At 38.2% G+C, this 15,199-nt stretch overlaps 1 long non-coding RNA gene across 1 annotated transcript in view; it reads left to right on the forward strand.

Moving 5' to 3' along the window:
• The window catches only part of LOC116052918, a 200,824-nt gene extending 194,774 nt beyond the window's left edge, over positions 1-6,050 (forward strand). Inside the window, exons 2-3 of the long non-coding RNA XR_004897300.1 lie at positions 3,879-4,031; positions 5,378-6,050. This is a non-coding gene — a long non-coding RNA (uncharacterized LOC116052918). The remainder of the gene's footprint in view (positions 1-3,878; positions 4,032-5,377) is intronic.
• The last annotated feature ends 9,149 nt before the right edge of the window (positions 6,051-15,199 follow it).

Here is a 15,199-nt window from a genome sequence, read left to right on the forward strand (position 1 = left end):
CGAGCTCGGGTTTTTGTCGATCAGATGTCAATCTTTGTGTCACAATGCTGAATCCACACAGAATGGGGTGCTTTCATTTTTCATTGGCAGATATCAATATCTCTATTACTCAAGTCCCCCTGGTGTGGTGCTGCCGTTGTATTGGTCGTTGAGGATTTTAAGCTTATTCTACTGTGGCGTTTGTCGTAAATCTTCCAAGACAAGAGTCTGTTCAATACAGTTAACATAGCATGCTGTTACTCGTAATAGGATTTTATCTATCACCAAACATTTTTGGATACTTGTATTTTTCATTATACGTTTTGGCAGGCAAGCTTCTTTTTATATAAATTTGTTTTGACCAAACGTAATTCTACATTTATTAATTATTTGGTAGCTATGAAATGCTATGAAGTGAAAAGTTTGGTTTGATGCTTGTCCAAAGAGATGGCAGTGCCTGAAGGTGTTGACAAGAAGAAAATGGGAGCACAACATTGGGGGAGTGAGGACTGACAGCAGAGAAAAGTAATTTGTGGAGGAGTTGTGGCACTCGGCGCCACTCATTAGACAACTTCATAGAGAGCTAAAAGCTTTGCTTATCCCACTGAACACACTCCCACACAAAGCTGACTGGACCATGTCAGGCACGATGCTGTCGAATGAAAAGAAGGAATCTACTAAAAATGTTACTATTGTGCACATGTACAGTGATTTAAAAAACATTTAAATAATATGCTATAGGGTTTTAAAAAATATTTTAAAAGAGCAGGAAATGGAGTTAACATTAACAGACACACACACACACACACACACACACACACACACACAGAATCCAAAGTTCCGACAAACTTAAATTTTTTTTTTTTTAAATCTTTCACTTCTCAAATTTTTTTCTACAATAGTTGGCAATGTCAGTATTGTCCCACTAGAGGAATGAGGGTTTAGCGAACTATATATATTTTTTACCTTTGGTAATATTTTGTAGTATACTATGAAAATGCCATAGCCATTAAACAAAAAATAAAATATTTTACTTCCACAATGCAAATTTGGTAAGATAAAGGTAAGGTGTTTATCAGTTACATTCATAAATCTGTAAAGAAAAAAAATATAAAGGTATCTTATGTCTAATATCTTAAGTTAATACTTTTGTAAGAAATAGAGACTCCAATGTTTAATTAAATAAATAATGTATAAAAGAATAGGCTAAATTTAAAATAAATAACTGACTTTGAAACAATTTTTTTATTAACCTTTTCTACTAATATTCTTTTTTCCTTTTTACCGCTATCAAATGCAATCATAAAAGTGGCCTAAATTACTTCATTTTTCCCAAGACTTGCACTTTTGCTGTGTAATGTTGATTTGATCAAAATTTTTATATTTTTATTTTGCTACTGCACTTTTTTCCCTGTAGGTAACAGTTGTCATATATGTCTAGAATGTTAATTCAATATAAAAGGTTTAGGGTATACAATACTGTGCTTCTTACATAGGAAGAGCAAGGGATTACAAGCAAGAATAACATTTGAATGATAAACAAAAATAGTAATGCTATATTTGTATTCTCTAGATGCATTCCATGGTATGAAGTTATATTATATATATATTATAATTTGCATATCTTAATAAAATACCTTTTCTTTTTCAGCTCAGCTTTGACGAAATTGTTCCCTCTCATCCTGTGTTAGTGTGTGTGTGTGAGTGAGTGTGTGAGAGTGTGTGTGTGTGTGTGTGTGTGTGTGTGTGTGTGTGTGTGTGTGTGTGTGTGTGTGTGTGTGTGTGTGTGTGTGTGTGTGTGTGTGTGTTAAATAGCCAAGCAGTTTCCCATTACTATCAGTTACTCTGAGGCAGGTTTTGAACCAGTTGCTAAGAGCTTTCATCCAACAGTGTTGATCGTTAATACTGATCTGTACATTTTTTCCAACTAAAGCTCTTATAAAGAGCTAAGACCATAAGACTGTGTTTGCGAGTTTAGTGACTACGCCAACAAGGCAACAAGGAGCTGGAGAGAATTGGAAACGGAGCGCGCAGCCGGTTCAGAAAGCTGAAAACAGCTGTGTTTTTACAACCACTGAAACACAACGCCAGAAATGATTTTTTTTTTCTTCCATCGGCTACCCATACTGCACCTGTCATTTCCATCACAGCCATGTGGTCACAAAGGGAGCAGTATATCTGTCAACAGGATCAAGTGCGCAAGCCCCTCAATCCTTCAAGACACCCCCTCCACTGGCCTCAACAAAGCCCCAAAACCCCTCAACCTGGCCATCTCAGCCCAATTGACTCAGGAAATCCTCCCATTTTCTGTAAGGAAGATACTTCCCTCACCTGTCCAAACTGTCTAAACTACCTGCAGAGCAGTGTGTTACCAATACAGAGGCCATTTCTAGCACTGCAAGTCTGTTTTTGAACCTGACACTGAGACATTTATTTTGGAAAACTTTAAGAAAAACATCCTGCAGCACTGAGCTGTTTTGCAAGAAATGTTCAGGTGGATGTGAAACGGTCCCTGTCTGGTTTGTTTGCAGTTTCTGAGTAAATGTCAGACTCAACATAAACTGTCTTGACAACAACATTTACAAGAGTCATTCAGTGGCGTAAGGTAGTTACGATGGGCCCTAGTGCATGCTAGTTACTAAATATGAAACACACAAACACACCATTAGGCGTTCGGCTTGCAGATGTGCTCAGCTTGTCTTCATAGATTTTGCGCTTAAACTAGTTACCGTATATCGTATCGTCTTGTCACACGATCAAATACTTGACATTGGACAACATCAACATACACCCAGCAATAATCATCGCATATCGATATGCAACAAAAATATCAAAGAAAATACGAACTTATTCATTTAATTGAATTGAATAGTTTTTTGGGTTTTTTTTACAGTTTATTTATAGTTTTTTTTATTGTTTATATAGAATAAGCATATGATTTTGTCATAGATTGCTACTGACTATTTTACCAAAAAAAAGAAAAGAAAATCATGATGGAGATGGGTTTGCCTTTTTGAAGGCATATATAGAAAATGGAGCCATTTTTCATTTAACATGAGTTTTTCCTTGAGCACAGGCCTATTTCCAAGGTGGCACTCATATCACTTTAAGGGACCCGTTCTCCGCCCAACACATTATTGCAGGGCCCGTTGTCTCTATGGGCCCCAGTGCAACCCAACTACCTGCACTCTATATTTACACCCCTGGTGTCATTTCACAGAGGAGGGATAAGGCAAATAAAAACTCACTGTCCCTCTTAAAGAAACGTGTCATCGTTGCTCAGCTCTAAACTTAACATGAGCGTTAAATAGCCCAGGTCTTATGATCCTCAGGTCCGACACGAGTGTTACAGGGTAGGCACCTTCCGAGGTAAAAAAACCCAAAGGAGAGGAAAGGAAACGGAGAGACTGGCTCGATCCGCTGGGGATTAAGGAGGGGTCACAGTGGATCAGCTGGGTCTTCCTCTCCCACAGAGGAGGGAAAACAAATATTAATCACCTCTAGCACTTCACACACAATGGGCCCCGAGATTCAGGGGCAGGAGGGCCGGCCGAGAAGACGACACAGGCCTCAACAACTAATGAAAACCCCCCGTAGGGGTTGTGCCATGGTGGGGCCGATACTCTCAGGACACCTTAGTGTGTGAATGTATGTCTCTAGTGTTTGAATTCAGTTGCACTTATACGTGCGGGTGATGTTGAGTGGGCATAAGGGATCTCTTCTGATTAATGTAGTGTAGATAATTCTGCATTAAGGGCATGTTTACATCTAAGAAGTGCATATGTTTATAAGTGCCCACTGTGTGTGGGAAAGGCAAAAGGTGATCGAGAGAGAGATGAAAATGAGTGTGTGTAACAGCGAAAGTAACTGGAATGTGTGTTTGTTTATTCTTTTCCTAGTTGGCAACATGCTCCATCCACGCTCCTCTTCCTCCCAAACCTCCCCCCACCCTTCATCCATGAGGCATCTCACGAGTGGCAACGACGAACCCCACCTGGCATACTGGTGCCGGCGCCATCTGGTCGCGGCCAAGGCTCGCCATCGGGCCCGCAGTCAGTACCCACAGTGCCAGTGTGGTGTTGTTTAATGAGCGCATATGAGCAAACATTTGACTGCCAGGTGGCGTTGCCGCCACGCCATGCCGACCAGGCAGGGTTCTGCCATTGCCGTTCAAACCCGAGGGCATCAAAGGGGGGCCTTGGATTTCCAAAGTAACTAAGCCATAATCCACCCCCTTATTGGTCCCATTCATATTGAAATACATGATCAGAGGAGCTGAGGAGGCCCTAATCTTGCCAATGAGCGGTCCGGCACAGCTGCAGGGATAAAGTCAGAGTATGAGACCACCAGTATATTAGAAAAACTCAGGCCTTGCTGATTGGATTAGGGGAGACGAGGGCGGGGGGCCTCAGGGGTGAGGAAATGTCATCTCCCAGCATTGTGTGTGGTGTGGCGGGTTTGTTGTTGGCGTCCGAGAATTAGGAGGTGGGGCAAACACACTTTGTCCCCGGGTTCGGTGACCCGCAAAAGAGAAATTGGAGGGAGTGAGACGAAGAATAGCGACAACGAAATGGAAAGCAATGGCAAAGGCTGAATGTGTGGAGTCAGGCCTTGATAGCTACTCCCAGCATGAGCTCGTCTGGTATTAAGTTGTAGCATGGCAGTTTTGAGGAGGGAAAGAAAGAGAGAGAGAGAGAGAGAGAGAGAGAGAGAGAGAGAGGACTAAACCGGGCATTAGCTGTCGACTTAAAGGTTTGTGCTGGATCCTCTGGTAGGAAGAGCCGCCCCGTTTAAGTGTGATTGAGCGTGGCTTAGATGGGGATCAATGGTTATCCTCTCGACTGTTTTGTTTTGAGGTTTCTTTTCTGTATTTACTGTGAGGAAAAGGAGAAGCCATTTTGTTTCACAAAGCAGAAGCCAAATATTTCCATGTCTGGCACTAACAATGTGATTTATTCATTTAAAATGACAAATACATCTCAAACGCAAACCTCACCCTTTATAACTGTAACACACTTGATTCATCTCTAGTTTCAACAAAGATTATAAAAGCATTCAGACTTTAAATACTGTACACTCTGACTGGATCATCCCCTGGTGCTATTTTGAGAGTACCATAGACATGATATCATATCAAATACACACACCCCATTACTGATGTGTTGGTCAATCTGCAATGTTCTACTATACTAGTATAAAATCCCATTAGTGCATATACAAAATAATAATAATAAAAACATACAAAGTCTGATATATATCCACAGTATATACAGTTTTAAGCCAAAAAAGACAAAATATATTTCTGTCTGATATCCATATCATACAACAATGTGGCTATTGCCTGGGCATCTATTGCACTTTGTGATTATAGTGATTCTGCATCAATTTTCTCCTCCAGACTCTGCACACAGCCTCTGCTGAGCTGACGATGGATTTTTGGCTCTTGGGACACCTGTCCAAGATGTTTACTCTGGATTGACACTTAGCCTGCTGGGAGGATAGGGTTGTAGAGACAGACTTGAGTCTGTTCCACATTCCCTCATCTTAACAACCTGTTCACTTAGAGGAATATATCAAATAAGTGACTGTCTGAATGATGATTTGTCCCATCCATAATACGATAAACATACTTATATTATCAGTGTTGGTATATAAATTTCAAATATTATAAACCGAAGTGTTTCTGTGCTATAAATGATTGCCATTACAAATGATTTAAAATGCACATATTACGTATCTAGGACACAGGTGTAGTCCTCCACAGACAGATATGAATAAATGTGTCCATGCACTTACATAGACCCAAACACACACACACACAGGTGGGACATCTCATCTTAGTCATTCTTGTAGACGGCAGACTTTCATAGAATCCATCTGCAAATTCATCCAGCCGCACTAGAAAAACGTCACCACTTCTGCATGTGACTGTGGATGTAGTATGCCGGCACATATTTCTAATGTGTTAAAGATCAAATTTGGATCCAGGAAAACATATACTATAATCAGACTGAACAGACCAAACACAAATTTAAACTTTTATTTCAGTGGAATCAAGTTACATTGTGCCTTTTGGTCCAAAGGGGACTGTTGTGTAGCTACCTTGACCTCTACTCTCTCTGTAGAAACTGTCAGGTGACAATATTGACATTGCCCAAATGCATAACTACGTTTTATATGAGGACAGTATATGTTCACATTAAAATATAACAAAATGCATACATATTAATGACTTGAATTTTGCATGTGGTAGATAGACATTGTTGACAATGCACAATGATATTAGGAGAAAAACACAGTTACAAATCAATGCAAATTTATAATTGTTTTTTTTTTTTCAAAATTGCAACTGTGTAAACATTGTGCAGAAATGTACACTAATTTCTTACTGCCAAATTAATAATAATGACTATTTAACGGTGCACAGCACTTGTAGCATAAAATATGGCATTGATCAAGATAGACTGTCTTGTCTACACTTAAAAAAAAAAAAACTTGGATCAACTTAAAAAAATTGTTCGTGTGAAGTAATCAATCATACGAAATAGCTGACATTGACTCAAAGTAAATCATTTTATTTAGTTTAACCTGAAAAGTTGAACTCCAAGCAACCACCTTTTAAAGGTTGGGTCAAACTAATTATTTATACATCCGAGTAAATTAATTATTTTAGGTTGCCTCAAATAAAAAACTAACAGTTGTCATTATTTCAAACGTATAGTAAATCAAATTTGAAAAAAATGATTTTAATACATTTTGATCAATGACTACTCAGAACACTTTCCTTTAGAACACATTTATATTTATTGTTTAGTAAATTGATAACATTGAACATCTGTTTCAAATGTATGAAGAGAAACAGTCTGCTTCAGCTGAACACCCGAAACGAGACTATTGATGTCATCAGAAGACAAATCATGGAGCTGTGAATAGTAGCACAACTCCTAAGACATCATGCAGTACCCATGGTGAATTTACCGGGACATACATTTTATAATTCAGGTGTGAGCCTTACGGTAGAGATCCATATGTCCGACACGACTGAAGCGTGGTGTCGCGACGTCATACATCCATGGTTGATGCTCCACGCCCCTGACCGGCAGCTGATTGGACGAACGCGTGTCGTGGGTTTGGCTTCTCGAGAATTTCAACAGATCTAATAAAATTGCTCTGATCAAATGAATAAATTCAGTTTAATGTCCCGCTGCCAATTTATATTGTATCCATATAAAAAAATGGATTCAACCATAAACATAAACTAGAATGTTTACTTTAAATGAAAAAACTAATAATTTTCAGCTATTTCAATGAGAAAATACACATTAAACGAACAACAGCAATGTTAGACTTTTTTCAGTGTATAAATTACTCACGCTGATAAAGTATCACAACAGAATTGTTTTCCCCTTTTGTTTGTGGTGTTGTTCGTCATATTAATACATATTGTGTCACACATAGCCTGATTAGGGTTGGTTTTTGCTGATTAATTCATCCTTTCAATACGCTGATGTATCCTTAAAATAGTGTGTTTGTGTATTTGAAAATTAAAGAAATTGTTAACATTTTGTCAGGGGTTTTCCCTCATTGCCAAAAATGCAAATGCAAAATAACATTGGTATGTATTTTGATACTGGCCTTTAAAAATGTACATCATTTGAGGCTACATCACTGCATCCATCATGTCATATTATCTCCGTAAGTGTGCTGTAAGGGTCACTCCTGTCCAAAAATATGTGGACTGTGGTCCCTGTGGGCTAAGTGAGCTAGCTCAACAATGCTATTGTCTCTCAGAGGGATCTACAGTTGATTAAGTACCATGTTGAGAGAGTGGAGCAGTTGCTGAACAAATACTAAAATGTCCACAGCAACAATGGTCGGTCAAGTGCCAGAGCTCATTATCCACTGTGCACAGCATTACATTTACAATTTGAAAAATGTACATTTACAGGAAGCATTATACAAGGCCTGCAGTGGGCGGCCCAAGCTAGGCAAGAGCTGTAATACAGTTATTTACTGGAAACTGTTGTTCAGGGACAGATCTCTTTCAAGTGCATCAAGAAAATAACAGGACAGATTTAATGATCTGTTTTGATCCTTTTTGTGAAGAAAGACACTTAATGAAATAATCAATTTATTGAGTTCTTGCTTCTTTTTGCGTGTCATCTTTGTTCACAAATATTTCATGTATAATTGAACGTTAAAGTTGTTAAAAAAAAACGAATAAAAAACAGTGGGGAGAAAAGTCTAATAAATACAATAAAAGTGTTCAGTTTCACTCCACAGTCCCCCCAAAAAAGAAAATAGATATATTAATCAAAAGATTTTTAAATATGAAGGAAAGCTAGCATGAAAGAAAAAATTGACTCGCAGTTTTCCAAATTAGTTAGGCCTCTTTTGCCATGGCTTTGGCTGATGACAGGGCACCCTTCAAGCATACTAATTCACAGTGTAAAGAACATGTCGATATTTTCCTGGCTTGACTTAATTATAGCCACATATATTTCCCTTGTCAGCTTTGCAAGGGTTTTGGTACTTCTCAAGATCACAGCATGTGCTAGTATGGCAGACTGCAAATTTCCAGCCCCAGTGCGCTCTGGGAGGTGGGTGACAGTTTGTGTCAGCAGCGTCTTCTACCTGTCGTCAAGGAGCGGCTGCTATCCTTCTTCTTTTCTCTGCTACTGCGACAGGGGAGAAGGTTCATGTTTTGGCTCCTTGTATCAGAAGATTCCTCGCTGGGTGACATTCCTCTGTAATGCTGAGGAGGCCCACAGCTATTTATCTCCATCTCTGCACCTTTTGGAATTGGCAGCATCCCATCTTGCTAGTGATCCCTCAATCAACAGCTGAGTGCCTGGGTATCTGACTGTAGCTGTGACAGTTGTATATTCTTACATGCTGAAATAGCAGCAAGTGAGTGAGTGAGTAGGTGAGTGAGTGAGTGTTGAATTTGTCAGGGTACCACCATGTTTAGTGAGCAGTTAGGTCTTTAAGGGTACAAAATGGCAAGCAGGGGTGTGATACCACAAATGTCCCAAATCTCCAAACAGCCACAGGATCACTAAGGAGTTTTAGAGTAGATTCAGTATTCAGTGACTGGCTGTCAAACTGGGCAGTTGATAACAACACACAGGCCAAAACACAAACAGAAATTCCGTCACGGAATGGAAATTTCAAAAGGAGAAATTACTGGCATTAGCATTGTCAGAAAAGATAGTGTTTCAACGTAGCATGTTTCCTTAATATCTGATGACGCATTGGAGTCATTTTTGGATTTATTACAGTGAATATATTACATATTGGACCTTTAATGAACTGCAGCTTGAGAACAATGAGCTCAAATGCACAAAACATGTCTTTTGGCTTTGTTAGCTAGCTAAATAACCAGCTGCCTGTTTTATCAGGACCCTATTTCTTTTTTTTCTTCAAGTCTTTACTAGTGTCTATGTATAGTTAAGTAATGATTATTCTATTTTTGATATATTGTGTTGCCTGTTGTACTTGAATAGATATAGAATTTGCACTGATACTATCTTGTACTATGATACCATTGCACCTTTCTGCATTTTTTCCACACCGCTCCTTTAAACATGCTACAACCAAACTTTACTGTAATGGCACACCATTGATATCTTCCTTTGTATTTTTGTAGTATGTGTGCATGGATGTCATATGTCTGTGTGCCTATGTGTATGTATGTTGTGTATAAGCTATTGGACACCTTATTTTCTTTAGGGATAAATAAAGTATCTCTATCTATCTATCTCTATCTATCCTTGCTTTTAGCGCATTGTGCATATAAGATGTTTTCAAAGTAAAAACCGTGATAGGAGGGTTATTGATAAGCTTCTGAAAACTGAAATCAAATTATCTGGCCAAATGTTTGATTATTAGTCAAAAGCAGCACAGAAAGGAGCATCTAGTTCAGTCGAGTTAGCCAAGTTGCATATCCCTACTGCAATAATTCAATGTTCACACAAACTGTTGTCCAAGATCTGAAGGCTCACAATATGGCTGGCAGAGGGTGCATTATGTCACCAAAAAGCTAATAAGCTGGGTATTTAGCTGGCTCGCACTACAATAAAAGTCCACCAAAGTTTTATCAGAGGATATTGAGATTTCAGTCAGTTTTAGATCCAAGTGCAATTAAAAGAGGCAAAATGCTTTACTCTGCTTTGTTTTGTAGCCGATAAATTACCTGAAACATACAGACTGCAGAGTTAACATTCAAAGTGTCTGTTTAAAAAAATCTCAAATCTTTAAATTGCTTTGTTTTATCACAGGAGCTTTAGATTAGCTGGAAATGTAATTGACTAAATTGTTGTCTGTTGACTCAGACACAACCTCCTTGTGACAACAGGAGCACTGAAAGGGCTCAGATTTGACTGTAACCCCTCAGATTATCCTAATTATACACAATAACAGGCACAGTCCTTTGAAGGTAATCCTCTCTTACCTCTCCATGTAACCACACGCACCAGGAAAAGATGATTGGAAACCCCCTGGAATCGTGTCAACATGTACAAAATCTGCACTATGTACAAACTGCAAACACAAACACTGAGCACTAACTTTTTTTAAAATGCTGTGAAGTCCACATGTCCATTAACCAGATTTATTAGATGCCCATTTACACCTGGATTGTGCAGTTTTTGAGCATTCAGTGCACAATACAATAAGCATGTTTTTTTTTTTACTTTTAAAGCAAACTAAATAAAGATCTTTGTATATTTTGTTTATCTAAGATCGATTCAGATTTGTCAACTGCCAGCTTGTTGTTGTTGCATGCTGAGGACTCCGCAATTTTCAGCTCAGTGCTTATGTGATTTTGACTTCAATTTTGTCAGGCCCTTCTTCTAAATGAGAAGTAAGACAGTAAGGTAATCTCCCTGGCTTTACCTGAAATACAGTTGAAACACACTCTCTCATTCACCTGCATACACTCTCTTGAATCCCTCTGCCGCTTCACTTCTGCTGTGAAATACTTCTCAATGAAACCCTTCGTAAATGTTCATGGTGCGCCTTAAAACTTAATTTTAGTATTCTTATTTTTTTATGGTGTATCCACACACCTGCTGTGAGGTCAGACAGCTTTATTGAGATCTCCTCCTCCCCCTGACAGTAGAATCATATGGCGAGCGAATGGGTATGGAGAAGGAGATCAAAGATTTATAGTGCTTTCCTTGATGTCATAAAATTTTATGATGTGTTTTCCACTGACTACTTTTTAAGCACATCTTTAACTGACAGCAGAGACATAATTCACCCATGGTCATAATTTAGTCGAGACAGCTTTTCTAAGTCTGGTATGAACCTGCTTCGAGTTAGAACTAAAGCACATGTACAAGAGCTGGTCTTCAGTGGTTTCTTTTGGCTTCTGCGTTGTAATGTGTTGGTTGTAGGCAAAGTCAAGTTAAAAGTTTCTGTGGGTCAACTGGACCGCAGAACAACGCATATTGGTGTTAAAGTAGTCTCGCTTTGCCAGACCCTCCTCCAAAGCGCGCTGGAGGAGAGTCTGGCTACTCCACATAGCATTCGGGGATGGGAGGAAAACGTGCTCTGGTTTATTGGCATTTCTTTAAACCAATCACAATCGTCTTGGGCGGTGCTAAGCACCGGAGAAAAGCCACAGTGCCGCTGCAAAACAGGCTCGGAAGGAACTTGTTTTGGTGGAACATGTGTACGTTTAAAAGTTGTTTTAGTTGTGCAACAGAAAACTCAGATTGGAACCATAGTCCTCATAAATCGACCAGAGTTTAAAATTCCAACCCAAAGGAAGTCCAAGACAATGGATATCCGGACTAAATGAGTGAAATCCGGCAGATTATATAGGGTTAAAGTGATATATCAGTATACCACATATGGGGCAGTCTGTGTCGTCCACTGCCAATGGGATGGAGGTTCATTGTTACATCACAGACACATTAGTTTGCGTCTGTGAAACCTGATTTCCATATTTTATTTATGCACTTACTGTAAAAAGGAAAATTCCATTTTCATATAAGATGGTCTTATATTTTCAGTTTGTGCTTTTAGTCCAGTAGGCTATGGTAATTAACAGTTGTTGTTTTTTTAAAAGCTAACCATGTTGTCTTAACTCTTTTGGTGTTAAAAAACAAAATATTAAAATTATTTTGCAAATTCTGCGTTTTTTGCAGATCTACCTTTCTGTTCAACTTTAGCCTTGCATATTTACTGAGTGTTCAAATGTACATTTGTAATATAGTTATTCAAGCAAATTATTTGTAAATTGAAGAAGGTACCCCATATGAGGACCCTAAAGGATTTCATTACATGACAATATGTATAGCTTCATTATGGTCTAAATGCTAGTATTATGACCAAAAATCAATTTCTGGTGAAACACGTTCACTTTTAGCACAGCTAATCTGCACTCATATAAATCGGAATAATACCCATACCATACATGGTCAGAACACACACACACACACACACACACACACACACACATCTCAGATGCAGACATGCATTCTCATGAACGGGTTCGTATGATATTGTACGAAAACTTATGTGCATGCCTATGCAGATACACATGCTTGCAGGATTCAGCTTTCAAAAATGTTACACCATAAAGAGTTTTGCCAGTAAGGGTATTTTAATTAAGCTCATATGTTTTGGCTCCCAGTTTAAACATAGTCCTTTTCGTTTGGATCTGGAGAGGTGTGAGGGTTCAAACTTGTCCTCTGAGTGATATGATTGGAGGACACTAAATCCTCATTCTATTAATTAGGGCTCAAAGAAATATTGTGGATGAGAGAAAATATCTTGGCATAAAGCATCCGTGAGGGATGCTCATGGGAAATTATTGCTTTTAAGTTAATAAGTTGTTTTACTCTTAGCAGAGTAAAAGGGGCTTTTAGGATTCAAATCCAAACAAACAAACTGTCCAAATGAACTAAAGAGCAAGGTAAGAATCTTTGAAAGAAAATCAATTTCACACATGGTACGTACACAAAGAAAATAAAGTTCAGATGTAGTCAGTTGAAATTCTACTTCAGCAGTGTTTATGCACACGCACTGACTCGCACACACACACACACACACACACACACACACACACACACACACACACACACACACACACCTCAGATGCAGACCATTGCATTCTCATGAACGGGTTCACACACATGCTAACACAAAAAAGCCTGTCAAACAACATTATGAAGGAGCCCACAATCTTTTCATGCTAATCAAGATAAATAGCTTCTACTGTAGCAAATTGAACAGGCTCCATTTAATGCTGCTCTAATTTTCATTTCTTATCTGAAAATAGGCACACCATTTGAACAAATTGTGAACATGAAGTTTTGGATAATATTTAAAAGCTTGAATGCAGCCACATGATTAATGTGGTTACAGTTGGCAGATAAGAGAAAGACTAATGGCTTAGAGGCTGCCAGCTTTATAGCACCATGGCAGTCGATGTTACCCCTGTGGTTTTCTAACCTACTCTCCAGACACTTTTCATTTGGAAAATAATTAATTTAATTCAAAAACATGACAAATTGTCAAACAGAAGAATGTAATAATAACATACAAACCAGTGTGTTAGAATTTTGAGATTCACATTTTCATTTAAGTATTAAGCAGACACTTATCAGTATTAGTGAAATATGATCAATATAATCATGCATGACTCAGCATACATACATACTGTACCTACATCACACACATAACTGTGTAAAGACAATAAAAAAGAGACAAACATTTATGCTTCTATAAATAAATAAGCCTAATGAGAGATCTCCTTTAATTTAGCAGAAAATGACATGCTGATGATAAAGCAACAATTGTGGTGCAATGTTGTAAACTTATTAATAGTACTTTTTGAAATACATTTTGTATGTTGCATATTCTGTGTATTATGGAAGAAGCACATCAAGCTAAATATTTAAATAAATTCTGTTTGTACAACAAGAAATTAACTTGTTTATTCACCACACAACAACAAACTGATAAGTGCTGCAACTGTGTTGCTTACATTACATTAATGCTTCATTCCACACACATCTATAAGTAACCATTTATCTGTAATTAATATAATTCATCGCAATGGATACCAGTAGTTAGACAAGTAATGGCTTATGACATTAATTGCCAATAAGAATTATGAACAGAAAGTGCATGTAGCTTTCATTAATGATACTCTTATTTTGGAAGGCTTGTTGGTTGTCGGCTGTTTGAACCTGAAATTGACAGAACCTCCAATATATGTAATCTGCTTTTATTTTTTTTACATAATATATACTAATGTGTGACTATACGCATGGTAATGGGTCAAAGTATGTTATAGCAATTGTTGATAGTAGTAAATAATAGTTAAAGAAATCTAAAGAAATATCTTAAATTTACAATAAGCAGGTCAATCCCAGCATATTAATTTGACACTTTAAAATTAAAATGCTTCTTTGTGTGATCTGTCTCAGTCAGTGGATTTACTTTTCAGCTTTACCAGTCTTTGTCTTTGAAACTCATGCAGTGACACATGATTTTCTGCTACACTGCTCTCCCTAGTGGTGCTACGCCTCCACTGCATTTACAAGAAAACACAAGACACAACATGTCACAAGATAAATTGTTAACTTAGATTTTGCACAAACAGACTTGTTTCTTGATGTTCATGTTGCTGAATTTGTAGAACAAAAACACATTAGGATGCTTTGAACAAATGCAGAGCTGTAGATTCCAACAAAAAGAACCAGATCAGGCAAATCTCTCCCTTCAACCGCGTACCAAAGAGCAATGCTGCAACTGATCATTAAGCAACATTTTCCAGTTCAAGCTCTCCTTGAAACAGCCCAATTAGCGGTTAGCATGCTGATCCCTCTGCCACTGGGCTCTGGAGCCGTTAAACGTGCTTTCTTAATGAGCCAAGAGGTGAGGCCTTGTCTGTTCTCTAACCAGGTGGGACACGAACACACAAAGGCAATAAAATCAATTGGCTCGCCATCCCTGTGCTCGCTCAGTCATTTTTTTATATCAAACACAGCCTATTCCATCCACCAATTAATGCTACATTTGCTCAATAAATAGATGTGTTGCTCCCTGAAAACAGTGTGGGTTGCACTCATATAGAAATCTATGTAGTCCAGGATTACTAATGCATAGCCTACTGTTTTCCAGTCCAGTCCAGAAACTAAGTACATGCACTCAAATACTGTACCTTAGTTGAATTTTGAGGTACTGTACTAGAGTATTATCA

The sequence above is a fragment of the Sander lucioperca genome, chromosome 1 (genome assembly GCF_008315115.2).
Source record: "Sander lucioperca isolate FBNREF2018 chromosome 1, SLUC_FBN_1.2, whole genome shotgun sequence".
Lineage (NCBI taxonomy): Eukaryota > Metazoa > Chordata > Actinopteri > Perciformes > Percidae > Sander > Sander lucioperca.